Source organism: Scardinius erythrophthalmus, assembly GCF_964197995.2.
Source record: "Scardinius erythrophthalmus genome assembly, chromosome: 12".
In the NCBI taxonomy this organism is placed as follows: domain Eukaryota; kingdom Metazoa; phylum Chordata; class Actinopteri; order Cypriniformes; family Leuciscidae; genus Scardinius; species Scardinius erythrophthalmus.
Genome location: NC_138232.1, coordinates 12179569 through 12188562, shown reverse-complemented (window position 1 = coordinate 12188562; position 8994 = coordinate 12179569). Strand labels below are relative to the sequence as shown.

Below are 8994 nucleotides of genomic sequence, written 5' to 3'. Positions count from 1 at the left end.
TTCGAAGTGCATTCTGCAGGGCTCTCAAGTGTCACACATTGAGCGTGACAGTCTCGCCACATATTGTATTTCTCACGCGGAAAAACTATTTATATTATAATATATTTAATATGCTGCAGCGCCCAAAATGTATCTGGTCGCGCCGCTCTCACTGGATCCAGCAGGAATCAAGCGCGAACCTACCACTTATCAGCCAATCAAAAAAAAAAAAAAAAAAAAAAAAACACAATAGCCAATCAGAAAATAGCACTATTGTATCTGGATAAGATTTAACGCAACAACCAATGAAAAAAAAGAGCATATCCTGGAATTGTTCACGTGATTCTTCTACAATATCTTCAAAAAGTTTCATTCACCCACATAGGAAACCACTCCGAGCATCACTTTGATCACAGAGTAAGTCATGATCTCCTGTTTTAATGTTACAACAAATTCACAACTTGTTTGACACAAACAGTGACAACTTGACTGCTGTTAGAATGATTCACAGATAATTGGCATCAGTTTTTCATCAGTGTCTGTAACTTAGCCAACAGTTTTACAGCCTGTTCACTGACAACACCTGCTCAGAACAAGTAGTCTAGACCTAGTCATATTTTCGTTATCACACGATGATTGACATATTGTCACATTATAAACAACTCTCTCTCCAAATAGGCTTAATAATTTTATTAGCACTAAATATTAAATACATTAAAGTGTATTGCATAGTCGATGTTATAGGTCACTTTTAAAATCATGTCAAATTTTATAATTGGATGCACGCGACAAATCTGTCCATTAAGATGACAAAGTAGTATGTCCCAAAGCTTGCCTACTCTTTTGCTACACACTCAAAATTATGTATTCTTTCTTCACAAGGCGAATTGGGACGCAGCAGGACTTTTGACAGCACACCCGTCTGTAATTATCAAGTGCTCCTGAAAATCTTAATTAGCTGGTTCAGGTGTGTTTGATCAGGTTTGGTGCTGAACTTTGCAGGAAGGTATCTCTCCAACTGCCTTAAAAACCCAAGGAAGAAGAAGGTAGATCTCCAGGAACAGGATTGGGACATCCAAAGATGGTGTTGCAGTCCCCATGAATTATGTATAAGAAATTAGTTTTAAATATTGCATCTTTAAATTTAGCATGACTTTGTTTTACAGTGAATTATTAAAACCCTTTATCATGTCATGGCCATGTCAGTCACATGTCAGGCTTTTCAAGAGTTAAAATTATCTTCTTTTTTTGCACAAAACTTCTTATGGCACAACTCACAAAACATCATTCACAAATGTGTTCAAGTCATGCCAGAATTATCGTAATTACAAGCTGAAATAATTTCTATAGCTGTACAATATCCTTGATATTACTTGACTTTAGTTGTGTCCCAAATGACAATGCACAATGCACTATGTAGGTACTCTAGGTTCCCTTACGAGAACGTTCTCTCGTACTGCGTTGAAAACGCTGTGGGAAAACTCCTTTTCTCGAGAATATTGAAGCCTTTATTTTAAAACGCATTGCTGCAGCACATGCGAGAGCTAGAAGCTCGCGTGAGCGTGCTGATTGGCTTGTGCAAAGCAACTGCACGAACCAATGGCGGATCAGCAGAGGAGCGCGGACCAATCGGGGCGCTTGGCACTCTGCCAGAGTCAAGCGCGCGAAACCGCACGTGACAGAAGAGTATAAATACACAGAGAATCCGCCATTTGACAGATTTTTATCTCCTTCAGCTTTCGACTCACCTCGTCGCTGATCCTCTCCGGATAGAAGCCGCTCGTCGTTGAACAGCCGTCCAGCGGAACAGCTTCGCATCCCGGCATCTGCCAGCTGAGCGTTTCCCTGTGGCATCCGACGAGTATCCTTTTTCTCTTTCTCTCTATCCTAAAAGAGCAAATTCGCTGTTTTCACAGCGCGCGGTGTTGATTCAAATGCCGCTCTCTATCTGTGAATACTGCGGGTTTCCCCTGCTTGTGTTTACAGACACACACTCTGTGTGCTGCCTGTCTCGGCCCTGAGCACGCCGAGTCAGCGCTCACTGTAGGCGGCTGCCTTCTCTGCGACGGGATGCCTGTTTCTTCTCTCCGCTCGAGACTCGCTCTCGCTTCGTCGGTGAGTTATCCCGCCCATCTTCCGTCTTCGGCGCCCCGCTAGCCCCGTAGGAAGAAGCGGCGTGATCATGAGGCGTCCTGAACGCGGTGAGTTAGTGGATGCACGCTGGGCTTTTCTCCACGTGCTTCCCCCACGCTCTTCTCAGTTCTGTTCTCTCAGAGCGACCAACGCCCCTTGTCTGAAGCGGCGGGATTCGTCTCTTTTGACGGATCTGCTGATGTTAATGCATGACGCAGTTCCGTGGCGGCATCTGAGAACGAGGATTGGTCGGGCTCCGCGGACCCCTCCCCCCCGTCTCAGTTAGACCCTTCTGACACTCGAGCGAAACATCGACGCCGAACTCTTCCGCGTCATGTCTCGCGCTGTCAACGAGCTGGGACTCTACTGGTTTTTCTCCAGCTGAGCCTGCCAGAAGCCGCCTCGACGAGTGGTACCTGCCGGGGCACCAACAGGCCCCTCGTCAGCGCGCCACTCCATCTCTGCCTGAGGTCCACGAAGAGCTCACTAAAAGCTGGCGCGCTCCCTTTTCAGCGCGAACGCACTCATCTGCTTCTTCAACGCCCTCCACTGTTGACGGCGCTGAAGAAAAAGGTTATGTGTGTCTCCTCCCACTGGAGGAAGCGGTCGCTGCACACTTATGCCCTCCCACTGCAGGAAGTTGGAGGTCTAAGACTGTGCACCCATCTAAGCCGTGCAGAACTACTTCGGCCATTGCCAGCCGCGCTTATGCTGCCGCCGGTCAAGCCGCCTCTGCTCTCCACGCCATGGTGACCCTCCAAGTGTTTCAGGCGAAGCTCCTCCGCTACATGGATGAGTCAGGCCCTGACCAAGACACTTTTAAGGACCTCAGAAGTGCGACAGATCTAGCGCTACAGGCCACTAAGACCACCGCTCAAGCACTGGGCCGCAACATGGCAGCCTAGTAGTTTTAGAGCGCCACCTATGGCTGACATTGACCGAAATCAGGGACGCAGACACAACCGCCTTCCTCGATTCTCCGGTCACAGCATCTGGTCTCTTCGTCCCATCTGTCAGCAGCTTCGCTTATGCTGCCGCTGGTCAAGCCGCCTCTGCACTCCACGCTATGGCGACCCTGCAGGTGTTTCAAGCTAAGCTCCTCCGCACTATGGACGAGTCTGGCCCGGACCCAGACCTCAGGAGTGCTACAGATTTGGCGCTGAGGGCCACAAAGACCACCGCGCAAGCACTGGGCCGCAATATGTCTAGCCTGGTTGTCTTAGAGCGCCACCTGTGGCTTACTTTAACGGAGATCAGGGACGCTGACAAAACTGCCTTCCTCGTCTCTCCAGTCTCTCCATCCGGTCTCTTCGGCCCTTCTGTAAATGGCTTCGCTGATCGCTTCACGGAGGCTCAGAAAGCTTCAAGTGCTATGAGGCACTTCCTGCCCAAGCGCTCTAGCTCGGTCCAACGGCGCCCCAAGAGCACGCCGCGACCGGAAAAGCCCGCGTCTCAGGTTCTCCAGCCCCGCCCCGCGGCTGACACCACTCGACGCCTGAAGCCTGCAAAACGATTCCCGTTTCCCAGGCGCCAGGGCCCTCGACCGAAGCTGATGCTTGACCATGAGCCCAAGAAGCCGTCCTAACCGGCAGAAAAAGGGGTCTATGTCCCGCCGCGGCCGGACCAGCCCCGAAGATCGCTCGAGTGCTTCTCACAGCCCCCTCTTCAGTTCAGGCGGCTGGAGCAGCTGTGTATGCAGACAATGGGCCCGTCACGTGTTACGCACCCCTGCACCCAAACGCTGTTTTAACAGCGACCCACACAGAGCACAAAACGAGCAAATTTTCTCCCCTGACTTCATATCAGTTCGAGCCCCCGTCTCTGGGCGTTCCAGATATGATGATGCCTCTGGCTCTTCGGGCTCTAGCCTGGCAGGCTATCCCAGGAGTTTCAGAATGGGTGATAAACATCATAAAGCACGGCTACTCGCTTCAGTTTGCACGCAGACCCCCGCGCTTTCGCGCTGTGGTTCAAACCTCGGTCAGCAGCACACTGTGTCATGTCCTCCGCACCGAAGTACTAAGTCTGCTAGCAAAAGGGGCTATCGAGAGGGTTCCCCCTTCTCTAAGCGAGTCAGGCTTTTACAGCCGTTACTTTCTCGTTCCGAAGAAAGACGGCGGCCTGAGGCCCATTTTAGATCTCAGACATCTGAACAAGGCTCTCATGTCACGGCCGTTCAGGATGCTCACGACCAGACATATACTGGCGCAAATTCGCCCAGGCGACTGGTTTTTCTCAGTAGATCTGAAAGACGCTTACTTTCACATTCAAGTGAATCCCCACCACAGGCCATTCTTGAGATTCGCCTTCGAGGGGCAGACATACCAGTACACGGTTCTACCGTTTGGACTGGCTCTGGCACCTCGTACTTTCACGAAGTGCATGGATGCAGCTCTCTCCCCCCTGAGACAGCGGGGAATGCGCATTCTAAACTACCTCGACGACTGGCTCATTCTGACTCAGTCAGAGGCGGAGTCACATACTCACAAAGCCTGGCTCCTCAGCCATCTAGAATGTCTAGGGCTCAGGGTGAACTTTTCAAAGAGTATTCTGTCACCCAGCCAACGTATCATGTTCCTGGGGACAGTATTCGACTCCGTTCTTATGAGAGCATGGCCCTCCCCGGCCCGTGCTCTATCGATTCAGCGGCTCGCCGCATCGTTCACGGAGGGCTCTCATGCACCCCTTAGAACGTTTCAGAGGATCCTTGGCCTTATGGCCTCAGCATCATCAGTACTCCAACTAGGCCTACTGTGCATGCGTCCTCTTCAGCTATGGCTAGCACCTCGGGTGCCACCCCACGCCTGGCACTCAGGCCGATTGATTATCAAGGTGGATCAGCGCTGTGTTCAAGCCCTGGCCCCTTGGACGAACGCCAGCTGGTTTCAGCAGGGCGTGAGTATGGGGGTGGTCTCCAAGAGGAGGGTGATTTCAACAGACGCTTCCAACTTAGGTTGGGGAACCCTGTACGAGGGCAGGCCTGCCTCCGGCCTCTGGTCGAGCTCGGAGAAACGCCTACACATCAACTGCCTCGAAATGAGGGCAGTTTTTCTGGCCCTGAAAACCTTCCTCCCATACCTGGCTGGACACCACGTATTGGTCCGGACGGACAACATGTCAGTGGTATCTTACATAAATCGCCAGGGCGGCCTCAGGTCCCGCAACCTGCTTGCCATAGCCACACAGCTACTGTTATGGGCTCACACCAATCTGCGCTCGCTCAGGGCAGCTCAAGTGCCGGGCACGATGAACACAGGAGCAGACATGCTCTCTCGGGGCAGGGTTCCCCCAGAGGAATGGTCTCTCCACCCTCAGACGGTTCTCCTACTTTGGGAGGTCTTCGGGAAGGCAGAAGTAGATCTCTTCGCCTCAAAAGACAATCGTCACTGCCCAATCTTCTTTTCAAAGAGCAGGGATGCGTTGGCCCACGACTGGCCCAGCCTTCCCCTCTATGCTTTCCCTCCGGTCTCGATGCTCCCTCAGGTCATCGAACGGATCAGAGACACGAAATGCGCAGTGCTCCTGATAGCTCCTCTATGGCGAACCCAGTCTTGGTTCCCGGAGCTGATACGGCTGTCTGTGACAGACCCTTGGCCAATCCCAGTGAGGCGCGACCTCCTGGCTCAGGCCAGCAGGACTATATGGCATCCCCGTCCCGATTTGTGGGCCCTACACGCTTGGCCACTCAACGGGTACCCCAGGACCTCCCAGAGGGCGTCCTGAACACGATCAGGGAGGCTAGAGCTCCGTCTACCAGACGCCTCTACCACCATAAATGGTCAGTGTTTTCCAGCTGGTGTTTAGCTCGAAACCTCGACCCACACACTTGTGAAGTTCCGAGAGTGCTATCCTTTCTCCAGGAGATGCTGGATGCGGGTCGCTCCCCCTCCACTCTCAAGGTATACGTAGCAGCCATTGCTGCACAGCATGTACTGGAAGCCGGAGCCTCCTTAGGAAAATGCGACCTTATAGTTCGCTTCCTTAAGGGCGCCAGAAGGCTTAACCCGCCTCGGCCGCCATCTGTCCCAGCATGGGACCTTTCTTTGGTTCTGCGGGCTCTTAAGGGACCTCCCTTTGAACCACTTCAGTCAGCCGACCTAAAACCTCTCTCCCTGAAAACTGCCCTGCTGTTGGCACTGGCATCAGTCAAGAGAGTAAGTGACTTACAGGCGCTCTCTACTAGCGCTTCCTGTCTGGAATTCGGCCCCAATGACTCTAAGGTCATCCTTAGGCCAAGACATGGATATATTCCTAAGGTGCTCTCAACTCCGTTCAGAGCCCAGGTTATTTCTCTGTCAGCTCTTCCCACTTCAGAAGAGTTCAGTGATGCTCTCACACTCTGCCCTGTCAGAGCTTTGAGAATTTATTTAGAGTGTTCAGCCTCTTTCAGACAGTCTGAACAGCTTTTTGTTTGTTTCGGGGGCCGAACCAAAGGTCTTCCCGTCACGAAGCTCACGCTGTCCAGATGGATAGTGGATGCCATTGCTCTGGCCTACACCTCACTGGGCCTTACATGTCCCATAGGTGTTAGAGCTCACTCCACGAGAGGCGTCGCCTCCTCGTGGGCCTGGTCGAGTGGTGTTCCTATCGAGGACATTTGTGCGGCGGCCGGATGGTCCGTCCTGTCCACATTTGTGAGATTTACAACCTGGAAGTTCCTGTTCCTGTTCCCACGAGTTCTCTCTAAGCTCTGGCTCTGCGGACCCAGGCTAGTTTTGACATTCCCTCTGGCACATTTGTGCGATGACCGGCTAGTCTGTTTCGTCCACATCTGTGAAACGTTACAACCCAAAAGTCCCTGCTCCGCAGGTACGAATTCTCTCTATCTAGGCCCTGGCTCTATGGATCCAGACTAGTTACGAAAATGTCTATGTAGGATGTTATGCGGCGGCCGGCTGGTCCGTTCCGTCAGCATCTTAAACCTCTATGGTACCTGCCTTATAGGCATGAGTAGTCTCTATCTAACGCTGGCTCTGTGGACCCAGACTAGTTTTTGACTCAGACACTGGTTGTCATCTTGAGTTGTGGGATTCTTAAGACTGGCCCTTGGCCCAGCTTTATCTGTTTGGATATCTAAGAGCCCGAAGATTCGGTCTCTTTATCCTAGGCTATTCTGTACTTCCTGGAGCTCTCGGTGAGTCAGATTGGCCAAAGACGACAAGCACGGCGTTTTAAATAGTGTTCCCACAGCGTTTTCAATGCAGTACGAGAGAACGTTCTCGTAAGGGAACGTACTTGGTTACTTACGTAACCTCGGTTCCCTTAGAGATAAGGGAACGAGTACTGCGTTGCCTTGCCGTGCTATTGTCTCTTATGGCAGGTGTCTTTTCGCTTCAGTCGATTTAAACCTGTCAAATGGCGGATTCTCTGTGTATTTATACTCTTCTGTCACGTGCGGTTTCGCGCGCTTGACTCTGGCAGAGTGCCAAGCGCCCCGATTGGTCCGCGCTCCTCTGCTGATCCGCCATTGGTTCGTGCAGTTGCTTTGCACAAGCCAATCAGCACGCTCACGCGAGCTTCTAGCTCTCGCATGTGCTGCAGCAATGCGTTTTAAAATAAAGGCTTCAATATTCTCGAGAAAAGGAGTTTTCCCACAGCGTTTTCAACGCAGTACTCGTTCCCTTATCTCTAAGGGAACCGAGGTTACGTAAGTAACCAAGTACGTTTTATAAGGTTACTTTTTCATCCAGCATCAGTGTCTGATAGCTCTTCTCCTTCTACATTACTAAAGCTGCTACCATTGAGTGCATGAAGTGTCCAACATTCCACACATTTTTTGGGAGGAGTTAAATAAGTTAATTATCCGAGTATTTAAAGTGCACTTTCTTGTTGGAATTTTTAGTGTGAATACTGTAATCACACCATTTATACAAAAGGGCACAGAATAGTTAATTTAATTTATTAACATTTAATTAACTCATTTTTCTTACTCTATTGGGATTCGCTGACTTTGTTGGAAAAAATGTAAAAGTTTGAAATGGAAACTAGTCCTCATCCTCTCTTCCTCTCTATCCCGTTCATCCACTCAAAACAACCATAGTAATCAAGACATCTACAACACCACTGTTACGTCCACTTATATATTTGGCATCTAGAGGTTATAGGACGTGCACATTCTTAAAGATGTGCACATGGCAGCTTCAGAGGTCTAATGTCAGCGGATGAAACTATTGTGTAAATACCTGTTGTCATGTCAGTCTGAGTGGAAAGATGGATGAGGATCAGTCAAAGTGCACTAATGAACAACTTAAATTACATTAAACTGACTTAAAAAAATGTGGTGTATAACTTAAAAAAAGGTTGAAAATTGCTTAACTTATTTTGATAAGCTAAAGCAATGTAAAAACATGTAGTCATAACTTATTGATCATATCATTTTTACAGTAAATATGCAAGAAAATAAAAATCTTAAAGTGTCATTAATATTTAGTATTCCAAGAGCATAAAAATCATGCTAAAGTGTATCTGTCTGTCTGTCTAGCCTGCTTTCTGAACCTGGCATTGCACAAATATTGTTGGCTCTGATGAATTGCTTTTGCTTCTCAGTTGTAAGTCGCTTTGGATAATAGCATTTGCTAAATGCATTAAAGGGATAGTTCACCCAAAAATGAAAATTCAGTCATCATTTACTCTCCCTCAAGTTGTTCCAAACCTGTATGACTTTCTTTCTTCTGCTAAACACAAAAGATATTTTGAAGAAAGTCGGTAACCAAACGACTGATGGACCCCATTGACTTCCATAGTAGGAAAAAAAATATACTATGGATGTCAATGGGGACCAGCAACTGTTTAATTACCAACCTTCTTTAAAATATCTTTTTTGTTCAGCAGAAGAAAGGAAATCATACAGGTTTGGAACAACTTGAGGGAGAGTAAATGATG

General features: G+C 49.3%; 1 protein-coding gene across 1 annotated transcript in view; it reads left to right on the top strand.

Annotated features, from left to right (window-relative positions):
* Window positions 1-373: 373 nt before the first annotated feature.
* Window positions 374-8994, top strand: part of gpr84 (G protein-coupled receptor 84) — a 16876-nt gene continuing 8255 nt past the window's right edge. The window contains exon 1 of the mRNA XM_081379979.1: window positions 374-396. The gene's annotated coding sequence lies outside the window, so the exon portion shown is untranslated. The remainder of the gene's footprint in view (window positions 397-8994) is intronic.